At 39.5% G+C, this 17,129-nt stretch overlaps 2 protein-coding genes across 6 annotated transcripts in view; one reads left to right on the plus strand and one right to left on the minus strand.

Moving 5' to 3' along the window:
- DOCK2 (dedicator of cytokinesis 2) overlaps window positions 1-17,129 on the plus strand; it is a 258,167-nt gene that overhangs the window by 131,585 nt on the left and 109,453 nt on the right. The gene's annotated exons all lie outside the window — the stretch shown is intronic.
- The window catches only part of INSYN2B (inhibitory synaptic factor family member 2B), an 86,549-nt gene that overhangs the window by 44,524 nt on the left and 24,896 nt on the right, over window positions 1-17,129 (minus strand). The window contains exon 2 of one of the 3 annotated variants that reach the window (XM_082213055.1): window positions 3,754-3,838. The exons of the other annotated variants lie outside the window; for them this stretch is intronic. The gene's annotated coding sequence lies outside the window, so the exon portion shown is untranslated. The remainder of the gene's footprint in view (window positions 1-3,753; window positions 3,839-17,129) is intronic. 3 annotated transcript variants of the gene reach the window in all.

The following is a 17,129-nucleotide window of genomic DNA, read 5'->3' on the forward strand; positions in this document are numbered from 1 at the left end:
ACTGCAGCTGTGAGTGCATATTGTTACCCTGCAGCTATTATTGACAGTGTGTGTGTGTGAATTGGTGGGTGCTATGAGGCATTTTCCCTAACCAGCCCATCAGCAAACCTGAACTGCAATCTATCAAACAATTTGAAAGGGTGTGTGAAAGGGTTTGAAAAGTCCATGGAACTGTCAACATTTTTCTTGGTAAAAGTAGGTCCTTAGCCTTGCGTTTAATTCTAAAGCTCCCCAAGCTTTAAAAAAAACACAGGTTTTTATTATATGTGGAAGGCCTGATTATGGCCGGGGGGCAGGGGTGAGATAAAACTTCCATTAGAGTTGTAAGCTTCTATGGATTGTAGCCTAATTCTCCCCATTATAGTTTATTTTCTTTAGTAGGGGTCACTTAAGTGAATTCACTGTGTCAATACAGCCAGAGATTAACTACAGTTCAGACTTAACTGTGAAATGAGGTTTCTCTGCAATACTATTGTGCCTTGAATTGTGGAGCCAGGCAGGTCAAGTATAGGAGTGATAGGTCCAAGTGGGACATGTTTGACTTTTAAAAATGCTCAGTGATTGAAAGAGCAGCTCTGTTTAAAGCATCCGTGAACTCCATGAGACCACCAAGAAGCAGGAAAGCATTTTAACATGAAATCCTTCCCCAAGTGCATACATTGTAGGGAAGAATGACTGCTCCTGCTTCTGTTCCTTGGATCATTAGGTTATTCAGAAAAATGAGAATGAGAACAGTAACTGACTATCATTATCCATTATGCCATGGCATTTAGGGGTGAATCGGTTGCATTTAAAGTTTGAATTTCTCCTTTCAGATGAAACAGTTGAACACAATATCAGGCAATGAAGCATTCATTTTTATTTATTTTTCTTCAATTTGTTTTCATAATGCTGCCCGGGGACATAAGACCCAAATTTACATTTAGAGATGGTGCATAGAATCATAGAATTGTAGAGTTGGAAGGGACTACAAGGGTAATCTAGTTCAACCCCCTGCAATGTAGGAATTTTCAGCTAAAACATCCAGCCTCTGCTTAAAAACCTCCAACGAAGGAGAGTCCACCACATTCCAAGGGAGTCTGTTCCACTGTCAGCTCTTTACTGTCATAAAGCTCTTCTTGATGTTGGAATCTCCTATCTTGTAACTTGAGGCCATTGATTCAAGTCCTACCCTCCAGAGCAGGAGAAAACAAGCTTGCGCCATCTTCTGTGTGACCCCCCTTAAGATATTTGAAGATGGCTATTATATCTCCTCCCAGTCTCCTCTTTCCAGGCTAAACATACCCAGCTCCTTCAACTGTTCTTCATAAGGCTTGGTTTCCATACCCTTTATCATCTTGGTTGTCATCTTCTGCACACTTTCCAGCTTCTCAACATCCTTCTTAAATTGTGGTGCCCAAACTAAACACAGTACTCCAAATGTGGTCTGACCAAGGCAGAATAGAGTGGTAGTATTACTTCCCTTGATCTGGAAACCGTACTTCTGTTGATTCAACCTAGAATAGCATTAGCTTTATGCTTTGTGATCTTCCAGAAGTTCCTGGACTGCAGTTCCCATCATCCCTGACCATGCTGTCTTGGGCTGATGAGAGTCATAAGTTGGAGCCAGAGGATCCCCACCTCTGTTCTAAGGCACTATATTGCACCACTGCCCTTGACCAGCATCCTCTTCCATTTGCTGAAGGGTAAAAGTAGAATCTTCATTGCTACCCCACATAGGGAAGAAGAGTACATACTCTATCTTGCTGCCTTGCCCTTTTAAAGATTGCCGTCATCCTGGGTAAAGTCATAACAACCTTTTGGGAAATGACTGTAAGCATTATCCTCACTGCATAACAACCACAAAATTTAGAAAGAAACTATCAAAGTGACTCAACAGATATCATTGTAAAGGTGAGCATATTACAAATCTTTAGGAATTACATGGGAAAAAATAACAGGAGATATTAAACATTCTTACAGCTAAGGCAGCCTTCCCCAAGCGGAGACCCTTCATATGTTTTGGACTACAACTCCCATCAGCCCTGGCCAATGGGCATACTGGGGCCAATGGGAGTGGCAGAACCTGAACATCTGGAGCATGCCAGGTTGGGGAAAACTGACTTAAGGAAATGTAAGCAAAAGAAAAAAGGGATGTGGGTGACGCTGTGGGTTAAACCACAGAGCCTAGGACTTGCTGATCAGAAGGTCAGCAGTTCGAATCCCCACGATGGTGTGAGCTCCCATTGCTTGGTCCCTTCTCCTGCCAACCTAGCAGTTTGAAAGCACAACAAGCAAGATAAATAGAAACCACTCTGGCGGGAAGGTAAACGGCGTTTCCGTGTGCTGCTCTGGTTCACCAGAAGTGGCTTAGTCATGCTGGCCACATGACCCGGAAGCTGTACGCCGGCTCCCTCGGCCAATAAAGTGAGACTGGACCTAATGGTCAGAGGTCCCTTTACCTTTTTAAGCAAAAGGAAAACATCTAGATATTGTCTTCCTGGGAGAAGGTGGAAACGAAATATTACTTTGATATGGGGAAGGGGAGGACCAAGGCAAAAATGTACCAGAGAGGGTGGACCTGATTCCTTTCTGGTTCTTTTTTAAATCTTCCTGCATATGTAGGCCTGCAATAAAGAGTGATGGAATTAAACTGCACTTCCTTTTGGAAGCAATTCTAAGGCATAACATTTGATAGCGCTGCTTGGAATCCTAATTAAAACAAAGTAGCAACGTTCCAAGAAGCACTTTTGTGTTCTTCTTTTAAGTGCACGCTCATCAACTCTTAAGACAGAATTGATTTTTTAAAAAAGAATTACTTTAGCAGGACCACCTCCACCTTGCTTATTTTCTACACTGTGCTTTACCTGACGTTATGATTCTTTCTAATAATAATACATTTTAAGAACTTGTGGTTTCAAAGGATAAGTAAGCTACCAGCAAATTGTGGAAGTTATGCATCTTTGAAATGTCAGAAATCTCTTGCTCAGATGTGAAATCCACATACTTCATATTTCAATATGAAAAAGATGTTAGAGGGAATAATTTGGCTTGTTCCCTACATTCATTTTAATAAGGCATAGGTTTGGACTTTAGAATCAAATGTATTCTAATGGGTGTGGTGTCTTGGGCCTGTAAATAACTGCTCTGAATTTGAAAGGATACATAGAGTTAGCTATCTCCCTCTCGCTGTATAAACTGTACTGTCACAATTACTACAAACAGATGGTTTATGAATTACTTCTTTTAGAAGTAGAAGAAAGAGCTGAGCACTGGTTACATATGTGTTTTGCATACCACTGAAGCTGTTTCTGTTGGTCTCTCTGCATAGTTCTTCTTAAAGGACTGTTTACTGTTGAATGGTGACAGGAGGCAGCCGTGGACCAGCCTGGGTCCCTCCTCCTGCCCTGTGCAACCATTGGAGGATACCCTTCTCCTGCACCAGTTGCACAGACTGCTGGGTGGCTGCCTGTTTGAATGAGCCAATCATAGATGGGCAAGGGAGTGTAGCCTACACATCAGACTTGAGTGAGAATCTGAGCCTCACTCAAGGTCTTTATTCAGGTCCACTTGCCAGGTATTTAGGCAGGCTGTGACCCTACACCCACCCCCAGCCAGCTTAGTCAGAGTTGGATTTCCCACCCTATGCAATAGTCTGTGCTACTGCCCAAAGGTGAGCCTTGTGTGAGGCCTTGCTATGGACCTTGCTGTATTCAGGGCCAGGCAGAAATTTTCCTTCAGGCAAGTTGGGGTCGTCTGAATTTTTTTACCTACCTCATAGCAGTGGTCACAACTTGTTGATGGATAAGGCAATGGGTTGCATCCTTAGTCTTGGCAGAAATTGGGAGCCTGCCCCCTTCTGTAACAAGAAATGGGGTCTGGGAGGGCTTACTACTGTCTAGAAGCTCAGATGGGGGCTGATGGGCCATAGCTCCCCTCCAAATGGTTGTCATGGTGTGATCTCCTGGAATTGATGAGCATTATAGGACAGCCCTCAAGCTAGGGCTGACCCAACCATTAATTAACCTGCATTTTGGTTGGCTGATATGATACATACCCAGTGCCTATGCCAAAGCCTATTTGCATCTGTAATCAAATAGTTGTGGCCTATTTGAACCCAAGACCTTGCCCCCTCTCTTTATTCATCATCTTTCTCTGGGCCCTGGCAAACCACAAAATCTCTGCATGCAAATAAATTTATTTAACCTCTGCTTGACACCTACATTTCACTCCACGCTTCAATAAAATGAATCTCCTTTTCCATTAAAAAAATAATCCCAACCAGAACAATTTAGGATTGCATTCTTTCTGCAGATTTAAACTCCAGTAGATAAAGAGTTTGTACATAATTGCTCACCACAAGACAAATCATTGGTTGTACTAGCTGTTTTCATTTGCTGGGATTTAAAGAGCATTTGATTAATCAAGTTAAGCTTTAGCTCTAATAAGCAAGGCAAGTAAAAGAGTTGCTTGCATTACCCTCAAAACATCCAAAAATACAACCAAACTTCTAAGGTTGTCCAGCCCTATTCTTTTAGTGTCAGTGGGATAGCCAGGTGCTACCCTAAACTAACTATGCATATTCAGAAATAAGTCCTATTGAATTCAATGTGGTACTGTCACTAGTGTTGGTATAGTTCCAAGTGGAAGGTTAGTGGGGCTGTCATTAATCCTGTTGTACTTCAGGTAGAAGATTATAGCCAAGTCCAGTCCATGAGGGTGGTACAAAGGATCAGAGAACAGGGCATGCAGACCCAGACTAAGGAAGTTGTACAGAGTTGGGTCCTGCTGTCCAAGGTGCTAAATTTGTTTCTGGTTTGTAGTGATTCAAAAGCCTGTTGCTTTAGGAGAACCTGCTGCTGAACTTAAGCACCTAAAATTAGTAATTATTTATGCTCTTGTGAATATTTAATAGAATGTTCAGAAACTGATGGAGGATTATCACACGAGGTCAACTGTATGAGTTGCTTCAAGTCTTTCCACTTTCCTTACTGCATAGCTTTGGGAATAGGATGAAGTCCAAGAAAAAAAATCCATATTTTTATTACCAGAACACATTTGCTCTTACTCAAGCAAACTGCTGTGTCCAGGTAATACAGAATCACTGAAGGCCAAATGCACTAATACGCATCTTAATTTTCTTCAAAATGCAAACTATTCAAAAGAATATTCTGCTTAATGGTCAAATCATACAAAGCTCAATATTCAGACTAGAACTTTGAAAAAAACATTTTCCCCTGTATCAGTGTTTGGTTTCAATTCATACAGTCAGTGTTCCATGACTACCAAAGTATGCTTGAAATATTCTTGGTTTTCCACATTTCCTCTTACATGTGTTTGCAATGGAACCTGGGAGAATTAAATATTCATAAATGCAAATTATTGCATAAATGGAGGAGAGGAGGTAGCTTATAGATCTGATATACAAATAAATTGTAACCAAGAAGCATATTATTAGCTAAAGTGGAATTGATATCAAAACATTGTTATTGAATGGATGTTATAAAATGACTAAGAAAATTATTTACTTACATACTAAACTTGGATTCCCAATAGTTATTGCTCTCTGAAGTTGTTTCACTGAGTTCAACCTTGACAAAAAATAACCACCCTGAACCTCTCACACACTGAGTTTATTTCATAAATATCTTGATGGCTGTGTGAACTTTTCCCAATACAGAGGAAAAAACAAATGTCACATTCTCTGGCAGCTCGTTGAGCTAGTTGTTGTTGTTGTTTTTAAGTTACTCCAGGCTCTGCATTGTTTGATTTTAAAAAGTGAACTATGTAATTTATGCACCAGAAATACTACAGAGCCTGGAATGTATGTGCTACATTACCGTGATCCCTTAAGAGCCCTGAAAGCTGTAATAGAAATCCTGTAGTTGTTTTGCAGTCTTTCTAAGGCCCAGCTACCCATTTCCCCTCTTGTGCTTCCTCATATTTAAATACAGTTCAATTTCATTTCTGATGAATTCATCTTTTGATTTAACCCTGAGCCATCCCCTGACAGAATACTGAATCCACCCACACCACACAATAAACTATCAACTGTTCTACATTTTGGCATTTTAATTATACGCAGCTTTTAAGTGGCAGAGTTAAGATTCCATGGATGGAAATGAATCTGCCTTGAAGTGTGTGACATTTTGTCTGGCAGCCTTATGAATTGATGTTCTGCCTTGTTTTTGCTCTTTGGCTTTACTAACCTCCATCTTGATGCACAAGCACAACACATTTCTTTGAATAACAGTGGTCTCTCATTTGTGCAGAACACAGTTCATATGCATTTTTCAGTTTATATCTGTGATTTTAGTAATAGTCCATAATGTGTGTCTCTCCCAAGCCATGATAGCTCTAGATTTGGTTTGCATGCTTCCTTTTATCTTTAAAACATTAGCAAATTTTTTCCCCAAATCAATTTCACGAGCCCTGGCCTCGTTTGGAATTTATCAGATGTCACATGCAAGGCAGTACATTTTACTATTAAACACTGCAGCAATCCCCCAAAGTGTCATTCTTGTCCAGCATGTGTCTGCTATAAATGATTGGCTTTGTTCAAGCACTTTATCTTTCTTTTAAAATAAACCTAAACAATTTTAGCATTAAAGTTTGAACTAGAAAAATGAGTTGCATCCCCCCCCCCTCTGGCCACCTTAAAGTAAAATATTAAACTGAAACAACACAGTGATTTAATCAGCTAGGCATTTTCAGGGAGTCAGAGTGGAAGCTGCCAGAAGCAAACCCCATACGAATGGCTATTCTCAGTTCTGGGACAATCTTTGCATTTTTGCCCATAGTAATTCTCTCTGTATTTTAAGAAGCCAGTCTTTCCCTAGAAGCTATGGTAAAAAAAAAAAAAAGGGTAAGGGCAGTTTTGATCAAAATAATCTACTGTAGTCTTATTCGGAAAGTCATTTTGAGTATTCTTTTTATGTGGCTGTTGCAGTGGCTTACTTGACCCCCCCCCCCGATTATTTAATTTATTTAGGAATGTATATGCTGCATTTGAGGGGGGGTTCCCCCAAAGTGTCTTTCAATTGACAGAATTGGACAAAACGGGGAGTGGGTGAGATAAATGTGAAAGAAATCACTGAACCAGTTCTACTTATGCATACTCATATGTTTGAGCTTGGCCTTTGTAGAGACCAAGACAATGGAGAATTTACACCAATGAAAAATTTACACCTCCCCCCATCATTTTTTTCATCTATAGTTTGTTTTCCTACCTTTTTTATGAGCTACTTAAATACCTGAAAATAATTTAAAATTTGGTCCTAAGAAGTTAACTCTGAAAAGTTCACAGAAGGAAAGATTCCCATTTCCTCCTTCCCTCTGTGTCCCCCCAAAAGCCTCTCTGGATGGTCAGAAGGGCGTTTTTGAATAATGGGAAATGGGGCGCTGGAAAGAGAAGAGAAGGGGACAGGAAATGTTCCTTCCATGAACTTAATTGAGCTAACATATATCAGGATCCAAGCAAATCCTTTTAACTCTTTGTACACAGAAACGGCAGAGGAGACACTCCCCTGGATTTAACGAGAAGGATAAAGCTAATACTCCTCTAATTGTGGCACAAAGGCTGATTGATAGAGGTTGTTCTACAGATATTTCCAAATAGGGGACCCCTGCCTTACTGGAAGTCAGCCAACTAACACCGTTGAATGGGTTCCCACTGATAAGAGGAATGGAAACTTTTTTTTAGACGAAATTGGGTAGAAAATGGACAAAGTGGAAGTGACAAGCACAGAGCCTTAAAGGAATTGGGGCTAAAACTGATGTCATGGAACATAGCAGGTTGGTGTTCAAAGCAGAATATTAAGCAGCTGATGAACTATTTTGAGCAATTTGATATTATTCTGCTACAAGAAACATGGCACAATGGCTTCTATAATGCTTAACAGATACAAATTTCACTCATTGACAGCTACTCTCTCAACGAAAGGTAGTAGGGCCACTGGGGGTCTAGCATGTTTCATCTCCACAAAGTTGAATACAACTACAACTGCCATGATTCCATGTAACCCGATTTCAACGGCTGTCTTGGTTATAGTTTGGCAAGTATGTCTAATGCTGATTAACGTCTACATACCACCTTGTCCCCCCCAAAAAACCACTACTATAAATACTATCTGGACAGAACTAGATAATTATACAGAATTCCTGGAATTCCGAGAATCTACTGCAGTATTTATCATTGCAGGAGATTTTAATGCTTGTATGGGAGCCAACAATGTAAATTTGTACACCCATTACAATCAGATTCTGGAACCAGATATTTACTTAGTCGGAGGTACCTCCCGTTTGTCTAAAGAACATAGATGTAATTATGCAGGGCTTTGTTTAACCCAAGTTGTAAGGCAGAGGGGCCTTGCTAATAATAAACTGTATGACAGAGGGAGATCTGCCCAGGGAATATACCCACTTTACAAAGCATGGAGGCAGTGTGATAGATTATATTGTGATCTCGCAATTTGCATATAGGTTTGTCTCGGGATCCAAGCCCAGTTTGGGGAGGATTTACCAATTCCCCACCAACCCCATGTCCCATCCCACATTGATCACGAGAGCTCCATAACCATTCAGAGGGGCTGGGGGGGGGGAGAGAGCAGGTAGCAACAGGGAGGAGGAAGAGGGGATGAGAAATCTCCTTCAGTGTATTTCCTTGATTTACCTTATCTTTGAATTTAAGCCACTGTATTATTGTTGACAAGCGAGAGGTCATGTTTAGGCAAGCAGTTTTATGCTTTGCCTGTAAGTTTGGAAGCTGAAGCCTCGTTTTTCGTTCCAGATCATGTTTAACCAAACCATGGTTTGACAGAATGTCTGAACTGAGCCTAACTCTTTGACTTGCGACATTTCTCATTCCTGACATCACTTCTTCCAGTCATCACAACCATGAGAACTACTGCCAGATTTGGAAATATGTCTGTAAAAGCTTGCAAGCACTGGCAAATGCAAATTACTGAGCAAGCAGAACCCTGATCCTCCTTATTTCTTTGTCTCCAGTTTACAGGGGCCTGACTGGAGAGCTAATTTTCACTGCTCAAGTTCCATTCCCAACATCCTTGCATTTCTAGAGAGTCTATGTATAGAAATGCATATTTAACCACATATATAGTTGCTTATTCTGTTCTCTCTCCCACAATCTACCATGAATCATTCCGCACTGTGCTGGATGGCTCTTATAAACGCTAGGGAGGTCTTCAGTATCCATTGATTCTTCAATCTATACTATTCTTTATCCTGATCAAATCTCTCTGTCTTTCCCATGGAAAGGGGAACTATTTATACATACTGTGTGTCAGTGCAATTCTTTATTTTAAGTAGCTCCTGAAAAGTCAGGGAAATGGCATAATTCATGAGGAATATTTATAATTTCTAACTCAAAAACATGTATATTACTCTCTTCCACCCCTCTTCCAAGTTTACAGAAATTCATTTACAGTTAATAAAGTGTGAGCTGTGGTTACATGTTATATTTTCTCAAACTAGGTACCCCAAGTGGTCTGGGGGAGGGAGTGGGGGAAGGCAAGAGTTGTTCCTTATTTTGGGCTGCTTCTTCTTTTTTCTTTTTCTTCTTTTTCACTCCTGGCATGTTATGACTATTACTACATTTTTGCATACCTGTGATACTTGTACTAAAAGAATCCATAAATATATGTTTGGAAAAGGGAAAGAACAGATGCTGGTGCCATTTTTGATTGCTGAACAGGTGCTGCTGGTGTTGCAATATTTTACAAACAAGATTTATCTTTTCTGTGAAAATACAACTGGCACTATAAATATTGCCCTGATTTAGTTTTCCTTGGGGGTTTCAGTGGTGTGGGCTCCTGTGTGCAGTTAATATTGCACATGTAAAGAGATGCCCCTCCATAGAAGTCTCTGTGCCAAGGAGTTCCTTAATATTAAATTCCTCATACTAGCCTGCAATTTGAAAAAGTTTTCCGTCTATTTACTTTGTCAAAACGCAAAGCTGGTTTAAAGGTAGCCAGCCCCAAGGTGAATTATGGCTTACTGCAAACATGCACAAGTGCAGGCTCTTAGTTTTTGGCTCCTTTTCCGGTTCTGCTGCTATACTGCTGTGAGACAAGCCATTGTTTAGGTTAACATTACATCTCATGGTTTGTCTAAAAAGGGAGACAAACAGGTTTGAATGACACACAAACCATGGCTTAAATCACAGTGGTGCACCAGCACCATTGCATTGATTGACAACATCCCAACATGGAACTTACTTCATGCAGTTAGTTACATGGATCACACAAACAGCTCATGTGACAATCTGACTACAATTCCTGCTCTTAGAAGTACTATTTTATCAGTTCAGAGCAAGCCTCTCTGGGTGGCTTACAATAAAACGGGGGGGGGGGGGGAATGAAGAAATGAAGCAACCAGTAACATCAAGAGAGCATGATAAGTGGAATAAAATACAACAATGATTAAAAGACAAACAAAAAAAACAAAAAAATACACCCTAAAAAACTGGCTCAGTTTAAAAGCTCTCTGAAAAAAAACAGATTGCCACCTCCTCCATGAAATCTAGTAGGAAAGTGCCAAATGAAACCTCATTGGACAGGGAGTTCCATGAATGGGATGCCACCACCAAGAAGGGCATCTTATGTAATTGAGATAATGGGTTTCTCCCAAGAAAGTATCTTTGAAATATAACAGTGCATAGGCTGGGTTTTAACATTTATATGAGGAGGTTCCACTAGAGTCAAATTACAGTCACCTAAGCTAGAAAGCAGAGATTGTCTGCATGTACTCATATGCGAGACTGTTGCATGAGAAGATATACATGTGATTTTTATGGTATTTCTCACAACAAAATGATTCTGTGTCATATGGAAAGGGACATAGCTCAGTAGTAGGTTCCTAGTTCAATTTCTGGCATCCCCAGGTAGAACCATAGAATTGTAAAGTTTAAAGGGGTCCAAAGGATCATCTAGTCCAACCCCCACAATACAAAAATCTCAGCTAAAGCATCTATGACAGATGGTCATCCAAATTCTGCTTTAAAACTTTCCATGAAGGCGCGTCCACAACTTCCCGAGGGAGTCTGTTCCACTGTCAAACAGGTCTTACTGTCGTAAAGTTTTTTCCTGAAACTTAGTCAGAATCTTCCTTCTTGTAGCTTGAATCCATTGGTTTGGATCTTACACTCCAGAGCAGGAGGGGGGAGAAGCTTGTTCCAGCTTCCATGTGACGGCCTTTTAAATATTTGAAGATACTTAAAGGGATGTCTTTTCTTTTCCAGTCTAAATATACCCAATTCCCTCAGCTGTTCCTCATATGGCTTGGTTTCCAGACCCTTAAACATCTCAGTCACCTTCCTCTGCACACATTCCAGCTTGTCAATATCCTTCTTAAATTGTGGTGCCCAGAACTGGACTCAGGTAGATTTAGGAGAGACCCCAGTCTGAAATCCAGGACAGCCACTGCCAGTCATGTAGACAATACTGACCTAGGTGGACCAAGCACACCCCACAGTCTTCTCTGTAGGCTATAATGTAATGTTGCTTTCAAGTTTAATTTCTGTTCGGGGGTTGGGAAGGAAAGTTGCTGGAAGGAAAGGACCCTGTTTGCACCATGGAAGGCCTCTGTTAGTGCACACATGGCTACCACACTGGTGACTCCAGCTCTAGTAGGACTTGTGCCTTGTTCTTGCCTCCTCCAAGTATTAAGCCATCCTCAAAGGTAGTTAGCTTTAAGCCACCCAGCCCTAAGCAACCTTAAGCTACCCAGGAACAATACAACATTTTCCTATGTACAGTGAATTCAAAGGTCTATTCTGCACTGATGTGCATATTCTCAGCACCTTTACATATTCAGCAGTTTAGGTGATATACAATTTCAAATTGCTATAAAAACCATGGGAATTTTCTGCACTGGGGCTTTTGAAATTCATCTCCATTGTGCATAAATGAGCTCCCATTCTGAGCTTGCACATTTATAACTTTGTGACTAGCATACATTAGCATACTTTCATACAGTGAAGAATTAAAGTGCTAGTTGCTGTCCAATTTAATTAGATCCTGGAAATTAAACAATGTGTTTGTCTTAATGAGAGAATTGTCACAAAAGCACCATTATTTAGTAGCTCTGCCCCTTCAGTAAATTTTTTTAACCTCATTTCCTTTAGTGGAGCATGCCAGATTTTCAACCTGATACTCTTTTATCTAAACTGAACCAAGCCTGATAAGGGAAAGCACAGTAGGAATAAAAAAACCTCTCTCTCTTTTTAGCTGCATTTTTTTTTAAAAAAATTACTGATGAAGGAAGTATGACCAGAACAAATAACTCTGATTTTTGGGTCCTAAGCAAATCTGCAGGATTATGCCTTCAAGATTTTAAAAAAACTTATCAGTGGTGCACAGTTAAGTCATTGAAGGAATTAAGATGCCATTTTTAGCATAATTTCTAACAGAGCTCCTGTATTCCAAAATAGAGAGAACTCTGGCCTGTAAATTATAGCTCAGTAACTTTGCCTTATATCACAAATGTCTTTTTTATTTTTATTTGCTGCATTTGCAGTTCAACTGGGGGGAAAATCATACTGATCAAAATGCACATTATTTTGAGAGTTCATTGAACCAATAGCAACATTCACATATTCAGATTGTACTAAACATTAACAGTCACTTCTGGAAATGCTTTTACTTGTGCACTAGCTTTACTTTCTCTTGCCAAGCAAAAGCAGAAAGGTTAATGATCCTTTTTCTTTGTATACACATACAGAACTTTAATGTGCATAAATTATCCCTAAAGAAAGTACACATTTATTGTTCTTTGTCCTTGGGGAGATGTTTCCCTTTCATCAGATTTCTGTTATGCCCACTATATCTATGCTGTCATGTAAGGCCAAACATCCAGCTTGCCCATTTTGGCTCAGAGGCTTCTAGCATTCATGTATAGAACATCTCTCTCCACGTATTTTTGGCATTTTAGTTTACAGGGTTTTTCCCTCTTTGATTTGCTATTCGGCACCTAGTTCTACCCCATTTGAAATATTGTATTTTTCCACCTTCATCCTGAGGAGAAGATTTGTTGTGATCCAGACCCTTTTCAAATCCTTCAGCTCCCACTCCCCAACAGTTTAAAAGCTGCTCTGCAGTCTTTTTGGTTCTGAGTGCCAATGGTCTGGTTCCATCCTGGTTCAAGTGGAGTCCTTTTCTTTTGTTCAGACCTGGCTTGCTCCTTGAAAGGCTCTCAACATCCAGCTAGCAACCCATACTTCTTTTCCAGGATCTCCTCACTACATTTTCCCACATCTCCACGTAGCACATGGTCAAACCATGGAATTAGCTGAAAGGGGATTAGGCAAATACATGGATGACAACGCTATCAGAGACCTACAGATAACAAGTGGGAAACCATTATTGCACTCATGTCCTGTTTGCAGGCTTCCCATAGGCATCTGGTTGTCCACTGTGGGAAACTGAAGTAAAGAGACATTTGACCTGAACCAGGAGGACTGTCCTTCTGCAGTTCACTACTTATTTTGCTTTTTTGAAGAATAAATTATTCTAAACTGAGACTGAGTTCTAGGGGAATAAAACTGGGAAATTCTACCTATCATGGGGAGAGATGTCACTGCAATGGTTTATGACATCAGTGAGTTTTTCTAATGTGTGTGTTTTTTTTAGTACAGCTTCATCTTGTTTGCAAGTTTACATAAATATTCGCTTTAAGGCTGACTTTGGGCAGCATGCATCTTAATTAAGCATAAATCTCCATGGTTACAGAGAAGACACAAATGGTAATGCTATTCTGATGTATTTGAACCTCTCTAAAAGCACATGCTGCTATAAAAGACAGAGGATGATTTGCTGCCCCAAGACTTTCTACTGTTGGGCTGCCTAGAAATTCAATCAATGTACTTTGTCTCTGCCAAAGGGCAAATGCGCACATTACACAGAAATTGTTTGTTTTCTGTTCCCCGGATGCTGCAACATCAGAAGTGGGACCTCATATTTCATAGACCTCACCTGCAGGTGAGATTCAAGAGCCATAAAAAAGCTCAAGCACAAATTATGCTAAGACTGCATATAAGTGTGCTTACTATATTTATTTATGTCAGTAGATCAAAGTGCAGTTCCATGCTTTACATAGCACAGATGATCGCTGCTTGCAACCCAGTGTTTTCTGAAGCAAAAGCACAACGTATGGATAACACATGAGTGCCTTTAGACAGCCATCTGAACATATTTCAGAACCTTGGTCCAATCAAGCTCCCCAAATACATACGTACAAAGTTTTAAAGTTGCACGTGCATCATCCACACTTTTACATATTTGTTGCAGGAAACATAAGTGTACACAGGAAGCAATTATGCATTTTGCATAAAGGATGGAGCCACGAACTTCCTAAGTGTTTAATGTTCCAGGATATGAACATTTCCTGCTGTCTAATCTTTAATCCTACTTCTTAGTTTCTTTGCCTCTTGAGGATCAGGTTGCTAATTATAGGGTTGCAGTTACTGTTTGGCATTATTTGGGCTTTGACAATTGCCACAGTTTCAAAGATAGTTTCACTGATATGCAGTCCCTGATACAGTATGTGGATATGGATCACAATGAACACTGATAATATATTCTTCAGTTGCACGTTACACAGGCAGAAGAAAGAATGGGATGAATGGAAAGCAGTAAAAAAGTGGTTATATCATCTACTTGAGATAATTAGTTTATACATTTTGTGCACTAATCTTTCATTTCCATATAACCTATTTCCAAAGCCCACAAAACAGTTCCATTTCTTTGAATATATATTTCCTCTAATACCTTTCCTGAACTATGTTGTCAATATATCAATGACCTCCTTTTTAACACATTTTACTGACTACTCCCAAACAGAAGGTGAATTCCAGGCCTTCCATTTTCTGGTTCAAACAATTTTTGCAGCCATTAATAAAATGGTTGCAAGCAAAGGAAATGGGAATCCTCTTGTGCCTGAAGGAACCTCACTGACACAGCACTGGATACAACCCTAAGTCTCCCAAAGCAGAAATCGTACCTAGAATTCAAGCTACAAGTAAAATGTTTTTACATTTCATGTATATTTTACCTATCACTTCTAGTTAATGGATTTGGTTGGAAAGCCTGCCAAATCATGCTGAAAATAGTACTGATATTTTTAAGGCAAAAAGCCACACAATTTTTCTAAAAATATCAAAAGCCAGTTATTTCCACACAGCTTTTATTAAAATTCAAAAGTGCTCCAGATAAACAGCAATTAGGAATGGCATTTGCTCAGCAAAACTAAAAAGCTGAAGATTGTTTGCCGTCTTCTTTTATAAGTTCCTGTCTGTTATTCCAAACAGAACTAATAAATGGTGAAAAGACAGGCATGGCTTGCTGCATATTGTAATAACACCAATTTTCTGCAGGAATTTGCTTTAAGACATTTCAATACATAGTAGATTTTTTTAAAAAACAAACTATTTCCATAAAACTATGTCTTAAACTACTTGTCATACAATTGGCAGAGAATAGAAGGAAAATGTTGCTCTCTTCCTGTGAAATTGAAAGCTTTACTAGATCAGGCATGTTTGAATGGTTAATGGATTTAGAATGGGCCTTACGATGTGACATTTTATTTTATTTTATTAGAAAAACCAACTATGAACCAACTATACCGTGAGGGAAGCAGTTCTTGATAAAAAAAAATATATAAGGTAGAGAGAAAGACCCACTCATTCTGGCTGCAGAGAATTAGCTACCAAATGAATTATGGTTGTGTTTCCTCTAAGCTAGTTGATTTGTGTGACTAGAATAAGATATATGGTCTCCAAATATGTAAGTACAATCACAGGTGTAATGGGGATGTAGGTGGAGATGATTGAAAAGGATACTTCCATTTTAGAATCCTTCATGTCTCCTGAAATTATACCCACTTGTATTATCTATATTTCTATCAGATGTAGCTATAGGGTCAAACTACATGTTACACTTAATGTGTGGGATGCAGCTACATTTCTTGCCTTTCTTCCATTACGTACAGCAAGAGGGGGCAATTGCCATAGGGATTGCTGTCTGCAGGGAGGAAAGGTTTATCTCTTCCCATCAGCCATGGGTGGTATTCAGTTAAGTCCTATGCAGAGTAGATGCTTAATGAACATAAGTTAGTCATGCCCACTAACTTTGATGGGTCTACTTTGGGTATAACTACTGCTGAATGCCAGTCACAAACTTCACCAGCTTCCCCCACAACTTGCACTTAGGAAGTTTCCTTTGAAAAGTTCCCATTGGTGCAAAGGAGTTGGAGATGTCTTGGGGAAGGACACAGGAGGGGAAGAAAGGGATAAACTCCCTATTTATCTCTTTCTTGCCCGAGTGCTGTAATCCCAGTAACAATGCTCTCTGCAATTATTTAAAGAAAAACGAGAGATATATCTACACACTAAGCACTAAACATATCATGTAGTTTGAGCCTGAACTATACACAGACATAGTTTTAATTGATTGACTGCTTTTATAGATCAGTGCATTGTTGCCTAGCAGTTGAATATAATCTTGAACTGCTGTTTTTAATTTTTAGAGACGTTCTAATATATTGCAGTATAAATTTCCAGATTCTATTTTTCTGTTTGTATATGAGTAGTATCCCACTTGCTTCTTTTTCAGATTAAATTATAATGTGATTATATTTGTATTACTTGCTGCTAATATATGTTTACATCTCAAGGCTTTTTCATACAGTTGCTCTGCAGTTTTCAGCAGTATGGAATGACATGCTGTATAAGAAAGTATAGTTCAGTTCAACTTTAGTCCTTGTTACCAGAGGCCATCACAAAATAAAGCAGACATTATGAGCATAATACTGTAAAACAGATATGGCATGAAACAAAACACAATTAAACATAAATAAATAAAACCCCACTTAATTAAAAGCCATCAGTCAACTCAACAAATGACATAAGTAAAGTCTAGCTCTGAAGTCCAGTACTACTTATTTAGCTAGATTTTGATTTCCATTGTATCAGTTTCCAGTTTTAGCTTTGTAGTTAATGATTAGCCATCGTAAAAATATGGGAGGAGCACGGGGAGCGTTCACATGACACACCTACACACTGCAGCCAACACACTAATGTGTTGCAACACACAGTTTGGAAAGCTCTGTGCTATTCCATTGGACTGTCATGTATGTGT

The sequence above is a fragment of the Podarcis vaucheri genome (genome assembly GCF_965113315.1).
Source record: "Podarcis vaucheri genome assembly, chromosome: 2".
Taxonomy (NCBI): domain Eukaryota; kingdom Metazoa; phylum Chordata; class Lepidosauria; order Squamata; family Lacertidae; genus Podarcis; species Podarcis vaucheri.